General features: G+C 41.2%; 1 pseudogene; it reads right to left on the bottom strand.

Moving 5' to 3' along the window:
- Nucleotides 1–8,144, bottom strand: LOC131762607 (chitinase-like protein 3; annotated as a pseudogene).
- Nucleotides 8,145–9,134: the final 990 nt, after the last annotated feature.

A 9,134-nucleotide genomic window follows, 5' to 3' on the forward strand; every position in this document is an offset into this window, starting at 1 on the left:
TTAACCCACACTCCGTGCTGCCCTTCGGCCCATCCATACCCGGAGGCCACTCCTCATCTCCAGCCCGGGCTCCAGTTTTCGAATCATACTCAGAACTGAAGGGAAAGTGAAGTGGAGCGGGTCAGGGGGCAGTACCCAGTGTTTTAGGACCCGCTCCTCTGACTTCAGCACACCCCATCCAGGAATCTGAGTCATACTGCCCCTGACTGTCTGATCGCCCTCCCGGCGAGGCAGGGACCTCGAAGGGGGAGCGGGGTGGTTGGAGTATGCTGGCAGGTGGTGACCCGACCCGCGGGGCTGTCCTTGAGCAATCTCGCCAGGAACCACCAGCATTCTCATCACTTGCGCGGAGTGATCCACTCCGCGTGCGGGGCCGCGACAGCGACAGTCCCTCCTTTCCCTCCCGCGGGGGCACTGGATCCCAGCCAGAGCGACCCCAAGCCGCTTCCTCCGGCAAGCGCACTTGCTGGCGCCTCGGCACTCTGTCCCCTCTTCTACCCGCGTCCCCTCCCCCCATCTTCCATGCCCCACTCCCGCCTCCTCCTCGAGGGTTGTCGAGCTCAGAGCAGAGGTTAAGGGCAGAGGAGCCAGAATCTCTTAGGGTGATGAAGAGAGCCAGTTTGCTGTCACGGCTGGACTGTACGTGACGCCACAGGGTGGAGTGAGCCCAATGAGGAAATCCCCATCGCTGTTCCTGGAAGGAGACAATTGAAGGTCAAGTGATAGCGCGCTGGAAGTGTCAGTGATCTACACCTCCTGCACTTCACAATTCTCGCAGCTACCTGAGCCCTTCATCCACACCCACAGGCTGTGTGATCCATTGCTAAAGATTTACTTTTTTTTTTTTTTTTTTTTCTTCAGAACCTCTGTAGGGGCGTCCTGAGTTGGCTTGAGCTGTCAAGGCCAGAATCCAAGGCTGGATTCTTGGCTGGAAGGAGCATCCCATGTTGGGTTCTACCCCGGGAAAATACTAGGGAAGTGAGGAAGCTCTCAAGCGCAGGCCGCCTGGACTCCTAAGGCCGCTTGGCGCTGGCTGCTGGAGTTCCCTTCCCACCAGCCGACCTGGGCCACCACAGTCTAGACAGGCGCGGTCGCCACAATTCCCAGCAACAAGGAGCAGGTGGGCCACGCCCTGGGTCTTTAAAACCTCCAGGCTAGAAGCTCTGAGAGTCCAGATGGGAGGCAGGTAAGTCTGTGGGACCAGGTGCCCAGATCTTGCCCATTATTCCAACACATTGACACTCACCTGCTCCACTCTTGTCCTGCTGTCTCTAGTTCCTCACTCCATCACCATTTTTTTTTCAAACATCAGTATCAGAGTTATCATTTGGATCTGACAGGTTGCTGTTCCATCAGCTGCAGCATTTCGCAAAACATGTTCTAAATAACACCAGCGTTTTGCAAGCTGGTAATAAATGAAACACATTTGGGAAATGTATCCTATATTCATACTATGTGTGGGCCCCAATTTGATTCTACATTTCTGTTAGCCAGTAAAAAATAGGAAAAGAAATTAGTTACACAATATATAATATCCAGAAGATCAGAACAAACCAACAAGACAAATCCAACTAGTTTAGATTCTAAGAGCAGAAATAGACTTCTCCCCAGGATTTTCATAAAGAGAACACTGTATAATGTGAGGATGAACATCCTCCCAGTATACACAAGGCATATTTTATAGATGGATGCTCCCTATAGCATCCCTCAAAAGAAAGGGAGGGCCTAAGTCCAAAATGCAGTCAATCAAAGCAAAACTCTGGGCAGCCTATAACATAAGAGCCAAATCTGAGTTCTCTGCTGGGCTCTCTAGAGCTAGGCTGTCCAAAACAGTAGCCACTAGTCACAGGTGGCTACTGAGCACTTGAAACCTGAAACATGGCTCATCCAAACTGAAATGTATATTTAAGTGTGAAATACACACCAGCTTTTGAAGACTCACTAAAGGGAAAAGAAGTAAAATATCTCAATAACTTTTATATAAATTGTATAAATGAGTAGTCACATGATGAAATGTTATTATAGATAAATTAGATTAAATAAAATATTATTAAATTAACTTCACTGGTTTTCTAAATGTAGCTGTTAAAAATTTTAGAGTTATATATTTCTACTTAACACAGCTGCAGTGTTACTTAAACTATATACCATATAAAACTATATATAAACTATAAATATCAAGTATGCATGACAAAAAGATTCCATATTTAATAATTTGGGAAACACTGTCTACTGTATCCCCTTCTTGGTGTGTTCTGTAGGACAGTAATGTGGAAAACTTGGGAAAAAGTTTCATGAATTAAACATATTTGGGAAATGCCAGGTTAAGCATAGAGGACTTCTTGGGGCTTTCAATACCATGAGAATTGTGATTTTCCAAGAGATGCTTCTCAGATGCAGCATTTTCCCAACATCTTCAACCAAAGAACTCCTTTTATCATGAACACAGCACTCATTGACATAACTCTGAAGGGCAGTTTAGGGAATACTGGCCTAGAGGATAAATCTCACAGGACTTACCTTGGTCCCTAAGGCTCTCGTATGGCTTGTGGTTTGGCTCCAAAATCTTTTCTCTTACTATTTCCTCCAGTTAATATCTAATATCTAATATTTTCACTAGATTTCAAGTCTTCACCCCAGACTTAATGAATCAGACCCTTTGAGACTACCCTGTTTATATCAATTAACTTTCGTTGCATGATAAGCCTCCCCCAAATACAGTGGCTTATAATAACGACCATTTTACATGCTATGCCATGGATGAACTTTGCTGAGTGAAATAAACCCATCACAAAATGACAAATACTATATGACTCTACTTACAGGAGGTATCTAGAGTAGTCACAAGCATGGATACAGAAAGTAGACGGTGCTTACTGGGAAAGGGGGAGTTGTTGTTCAGTAGGTATAGAGTTTCAGCTTAGGATGATGAAAAAGTTCTAGAGAGCTGTTACACAACAATGTGATTATAGTAAACACTACTGAACTGGACCCTTAAAAATGGTTAAGAAGATAAATATTACAGCATGTGTTTTCTATCACAATTTAAAAAATTTAAATTCAAAAAAACCCAGCAACAATAAATTTAGTTTGCAATTCTGTAGATCAGCAATTTGGGCTAGGATGAGCTGGATGCTCCTTCTACTGGTCTTGGCTGGGCTGAAGCATGCCCCTCTATGGTCAGCTGGCAGTCAACTGGCTGACACTGCTCCTGGGGTTGCCTGGCTGTCAGCTAGGGCCATTAGGGTGACTGGCCACATGCTTCTTGTCCTCCCTCAGGCTCACTCTGCTCACATGGCAGTCTGCATTCTAAGATTGTGAGAGCAAAAGCCGCACAGTCTCTTCAAAACTAGACCAGGAACTCACACAATGTCATCCCTCTTGCTGCTTTCTATCAAAGCAAATAACAAGGCCAGCTCAGATTCAAAGGGTGGGGTAAGTATCTCTATCTCCTGATGCAAAGAGCTAAAAAGCAGCATGACTATTTTTACAATGGTCCACACATGTCCTGTAGTCCCATTTTCTAGAACAATCCATTATGATCGGTTTCTTATCTTTGATATGTACAGAAGTATACTTTTTTTTAATGAGGCTACCTTCCTGTTTATTTTATATAATGTACAACCAAACATAGTGTATAGACTTTTACTTGATATAATAAAACTTCCTATTTCAGCACAATGTCAGAAGCAGACTCTTTTGTACTTCACTTTTTTCATTTTCTCAGACACATATCATCAGCAGATCAGAGCTATTTTATTTTTTCTAGTGGTGAATTTTTGCATTATCACATTGCTAGGCTTCCCTTGCCCCCTGTCTCTCCATTGTCTTTATTGTATCTCAATATTAAATTCAGGATATTCTCAATACGATCTTTTCCAAATACATTTTTTGAGTCCTTCCACCTACCTCTGACCATTTTCTTTGGAATCTTTAACCCCAGGTGCATAGCTGCCCACTCCTCAAGCTGAACTCCTTTTTGCTTGGCTCTAGTGGTTACTCTGGACCAACTTGTCCTGTAGCACTTAATTCACCAGATCACAATTTTCCACTTATTTACCTATCTGTACCAGTGATGGTGAGCCCTGTGTCTTATTTACTCATACAGCCCAGCATCCTCATGGTACCTGGCACAATGTGGGCATTCACTAGGTCATTATTAAATAAATAAATGAACACTAATGAATAAGTAGTTCAATGCAGGTGCATTCCCATGGTTTTTTACTGTGAGTACGGTATCTGTCCACAAGGTTATAAGGGATGGGAACTGTACCTCCTCCCTTTATTTCTTCCAACTTGTGACTCACATTTTACTGGAAGAATGCCTTCTTTTAATACCTCTACCCTGGTTTCCCATATGCTCATTACTATGACAACACTCTCAGATTTCTGTGTACACATCTATGAGTAGCACCTGTTAGATTCTGCCTCTTTATCAGAGTATTTCTTCTTTGTGTGTGCTTTAAGTGATGGGAACTCTCTGGAAACAAGGGCCCCTACCATCCTCACTCCTTCTTGTGCACTTGAAAAGAATGATTGTGCAACTGTGGATACAGTATTTTATGTATGTCAATTAGGTCAAATTTTCTAATCATCTTCTCAGATCTAGACACTGACTTTTCTTTTTCTTCTTACTGTGGAGAGGTACTTTAAAATCTCCCACTATGATTTTGAACTTGTCTGTTTCTCCTTTCAGTTTTGTCAATTTACATATCATAGAGACTTTGAATTTTGATATCTTCTTGTTGGGTCAACCCCTTATTATTACAAAATGCCCTTCTTTATCTCGAGGAATACTTCTTATCTTAAAGTCTGCTTTGTCTAATATCAGTATAGCTACACCAACTTTCTTTTGGCTAGTGTTTACATGGTACATTTTCCCCATCCTTTTACTTCAATCTTGCTGTAGCTTTGTAGTATGTATCTTGTAAGCAGCATACACTTAAGCAGTTTTTAAACAAGAAAATAGATTGCCAATCTTTGACTTATGCCTAGAGTATTTAGCCCATTTACATTTACTGTAATTACTAGTATATTTAGGTTTAAATCTACAATCCTTTTTTTTTTTTTTTCACTGCTCCAGTCAACTAAAGGGAAACTTTATTGACACCCCCAGGACCATGGAGGTACGACCCTGCAGAGCAGGAGGGACTGTATTTGACCTTCTTCTTTGGGTGCATGTTGTTGATGTGGCTTGTGACATTTGAAAGCATAGGTGCAGGTGAGGGAAACTCTTGAGACAGCTTATCTTGTCGAAGTTGTATTTCTGGTCTAGCTGGTGGGAGGAAGCCTCAGTAATGCCACCTGGTAGGTTCAGCACCAAGTGCAGGGTGGATTTTTCCTGGATGTTAGAGTCTGAGTGAGTATAGCCACCCTCCAACTGCTTACCCATGAAAATCAGAAGGTGCTGGCTAGGTGGGATGCCCTCCTCATCTTGAATTTTACCTTTGACATTCCTTTGACACCTTTGACATGGTCACTGGGCTCAACCTTAAGAGCAAAGACCCCATCAGGGTCTCACAAAGATCTGCATCTCTACATCTTCTTATTGGCTGCCTCATTGAAGAGAAAGAGCTAAATCTACAATCTTTTTTGACCTGCATGATTTATATTGTTTTCTCTCCCCATTGAAGAGAACAACAATTGTTAAAAGGGAAGAAAGGAAGGAAAATCTTCAGATTGTAGACTAGCTTTCAGGCAGATAAATTCTAGCAGAGAGTACATAGGAAATTTGAGAATCTGGGCATTTATTCTATTCAAAAGTGTTGTTAGATATGGACTTTGAGAGCATTATACAGAGTGAAGTAAGTCAGAAAGAGTAAAACAAATATTGTACATTAATGCATATATGTGGAATCTATAAAGATGGTATAGATGATCCTATTTGCAAAACAGAAATAGAGACACAGACGTAGAGAACAAATGTATGGATGCCAGGGGGGAAGGGGGGGAGGGGGGGAGGAACTGGGAGATCGGGATTGACACATACGCACTATTGATAACTAATGAGAACATACTGAATAGCATAGGGAACTCTACTTAGTGCACTGTGGTGACCTAAATGGGAAGGAAATTCAAAAATGAGGGGATATATTTATATGTATAGCTGATTCATTTTGCTGTACAGTAGAAACTAACACAACATTGTAAAGCAACTATACTCCAATAAAAATTAATTTTAAAAAGATGACACCTTGGCATTTGGTTAGAAGTATCTATAAATTGATATAATCTCATTGATGATATCCTTTTTTCCTACTTCCTCTGTATTTGGGATCCAGCCTAAAAGAGCCCTTAGTGGGCAGTCCAATTAAAGTAGCCAATATGAGTGCTTATCTATCCTCCCTTGCAAATAGCCATGAGCATCCACTAGTAGCCTCAACCACTAGTTAAACAAACCAAGAAGTGTTGAATATTGTTTATATTGTTAAATCTATGGACCAAGAGAAAGTCACCTACTCCCCCCTCTCTCGTTTCTCCAGGAGAATACCTCATAGTAGGCCCAGAACACAGACTGCCTAGTATAGGACCCAGAGGAGACAGGGCCAGTGGTAGCAGCATGAATTTCATGGTCACAGGGGTTGTTCAGGATGATGGTGAGTTCATAGGCTGGGAATCCAACTATGAGCTTCTCAGCTGGGGCCCCATTGTCCTTCTAGTGGTTCTTGGCATAATCCTGTAATGGCAGGCAGGTTAGCTAGAGGCCTGATCCAGTTGATGGTCTAGTAATTAGGTATTTACTAAGCTTTTTTGTTACAGTTATACCTGCTGTACAAAGTATTTGCAATGTATTTTAGAGCATCATTGATATATGTCTGTTGAAGTAGTATGTCTCTATATCAACAAACTTCTTTTAATAAAATACCAATATATAAGCTTTAGATATAACCTTCCCATCAAAAATATATGGAGAAGGATTAAGGGTTTTTTTTTCATGATTTTTCTGGTATGATCCAGTGGTGAGTGGCTGAAATTCTGTATGGCATACATGTGCAAGAAATTAGAATATTAGAAAATAAACAAAGCAGAAAGGGAACAGAAAGAGGGGAATGGTGGGAGAAACATTCTGTAATTTATGGAAAAATGAGTAATGGTACTTCATTTTCTTTTTTAAAAAAAGCGCTGATTGCTAACCTTGTTTCCTATCTGATGAAATTTTCAGTACAGTATTAATTAGTTGGTGAATTTTTTATAAGTGGGAACTAGTTAATTAATTGTAACACCTTAATTTCCCATTTAAGAAAATTACTAAATTTATAATACCTTTTGTCCCTGAATTTCCATGTGGTTTACAGCATCATCTCTGGTCTGCATTTTGGTTTGTGCAGGGACTCACCCCATTGAGGTTGACGTTGCTGCCAGTGTCAGTTGTGTATTTGTAGAGACAGCTGTTCTCTCCAGTGTAGCCCTCCCAGGGACCTGGAGGTCATGAGTCATGACATGGATATAGTCCAGTGGGGTAAAAGATTTAAAAACATTTCTGATTGTCATTTTCCTCTCCTATGCAAGCAAAAGATAAGACTTCCCAAACCTCCTAAACAAGGTGCCTGAACAGCAGGCAGACAAAGGATGAGTGTCTCTGGCACAAGTGATACACAGAGGAGGTATAGGACGTGTTATCACGCACTGGGACAGGTGGGGGAATCTTGTAGCCAGACTGGATGTTGGGGATGCCAGCAACTCCTGTGGCAGTGACCATCAGCTTGGGCATGTTGATTTACTTTGCCTTCTGTTCAAAAGCTTCACACATTTCCTATACACGAGTAGAAAAAAGTCTATGAATATCAACTCTAAGTTGATTTCCATTCCTACTTTTTGAATTATGTTAATCTCTCCCATCCTTCATTCTTCAGCATCCTCACTGGAATACAGTCTCCAGATCCTTCATCTCCAACTGAGATTGTAAGGATTTAGATTTCTATATGGCCTCAGTGATCTTTCATAGGAGACTGGTTGTGTGCTTTCCAGTCAAAATAATATGGAACAGTTCACCTGCACGAGGATAGTGAAGAGATTCTTGTTCTAAGGAGTGCTCCCACAAGAGCCAGGGTACTTCCAAAGTCCAGCCCATCAAACTCATACTGGCACAGGAGTTTCGTAACTGAAGCAATAGAAGTCCAGTGGTTCTCAGGACTGGAAACCATGGCAGTGAAACTAAGAGAGACCCAAGGAAGGCAGTGTGAGAACTTAGTGGTCCCAACACCTTGTAGTAAAATCAACGTAGGAAGTCATCTTGAGACTTCCCTCGTTGTCCAGTGAGTAAGACTCTGCACTCCCAGTGCAGGGGGCCCAGATTTGATCCATGTTCAGGGAACTAGATTCTGCATGCATGCCGCAACTTAGAGTCCGCATGCCACAAATAAGAGTCCTCATGCCACAACTAAGATTCCACATGCCACAACTAAAAGAACCCAGTGGTCCAGTGGTTAAGACTCCGCCTTGCAATGCAAGTGGTGCAGGTTCAATCACTGGTCAGGGAACTAAGCTCCCACTTTCACACAGTGTGGCCAAAAATTTAAAAATAATAATAATAAATAAATAAATAAACAATAACAACAAAAAAGACTCAGTAAGGTGACAGATTTGAAAATGCTTTAACAAAGCAGACAACAACATGTATATGCCTTGCCATATTATTTTTATTGTTAACATTTTTTTTGCAGTTTTTTAAAATCATTTTTTAAAAATTGAAGTATAGTTGGTTTACTATGTTGTGTTAGTTTCAGGTGTACAGCAAAGTGATTCAGTTATACATATATATATTCTTTCAGATTCTTTTGCCTTATAGGATCTTACAAGATCTTGAATATAGTTATCTGTGCTATACAGTAGCTCCTTGTTGTTTACCTATTTTATACATAGTGGTGTGTATATGTTAACTTTTTTTTTTTTTTTTGGCCACGCTGCAGGGCATGTGGGATCTTAGTTGCCAACCAGGGATTGAACCCACGCCCCCTACATTGGAAGCACATAGTCTTAACCACTGGACCACCAGGGAAGTCCCTAATATTTATTTGTAAGACCACTAGCTAGTCAGTTTCAGCTTTAGGATTTTTAGATCAATGATCCTAATCCTTTAAACTTGGCTAAGGAATTTAAAACTCTACTTAAAAATTAATTAATATTCTTTTCTT

The sequence above is a fragment of the Kogia breviceps genome, chromosome 1 (genome assembly GCF_026419965.1).
Source record: "Kogia breviceps isolate mKogBre1 chromosome 1, mKogBre1 haplotype 1, whole genome shotgun sequence".
In the NCBI taxonomy this organism is placed as follows: domain Eukaryota; kingdom Metazoa; phylum Chordata; class Mammalia; order Artiodactyla; family Physeteridae; genus Kogia; species Kogia breviceps.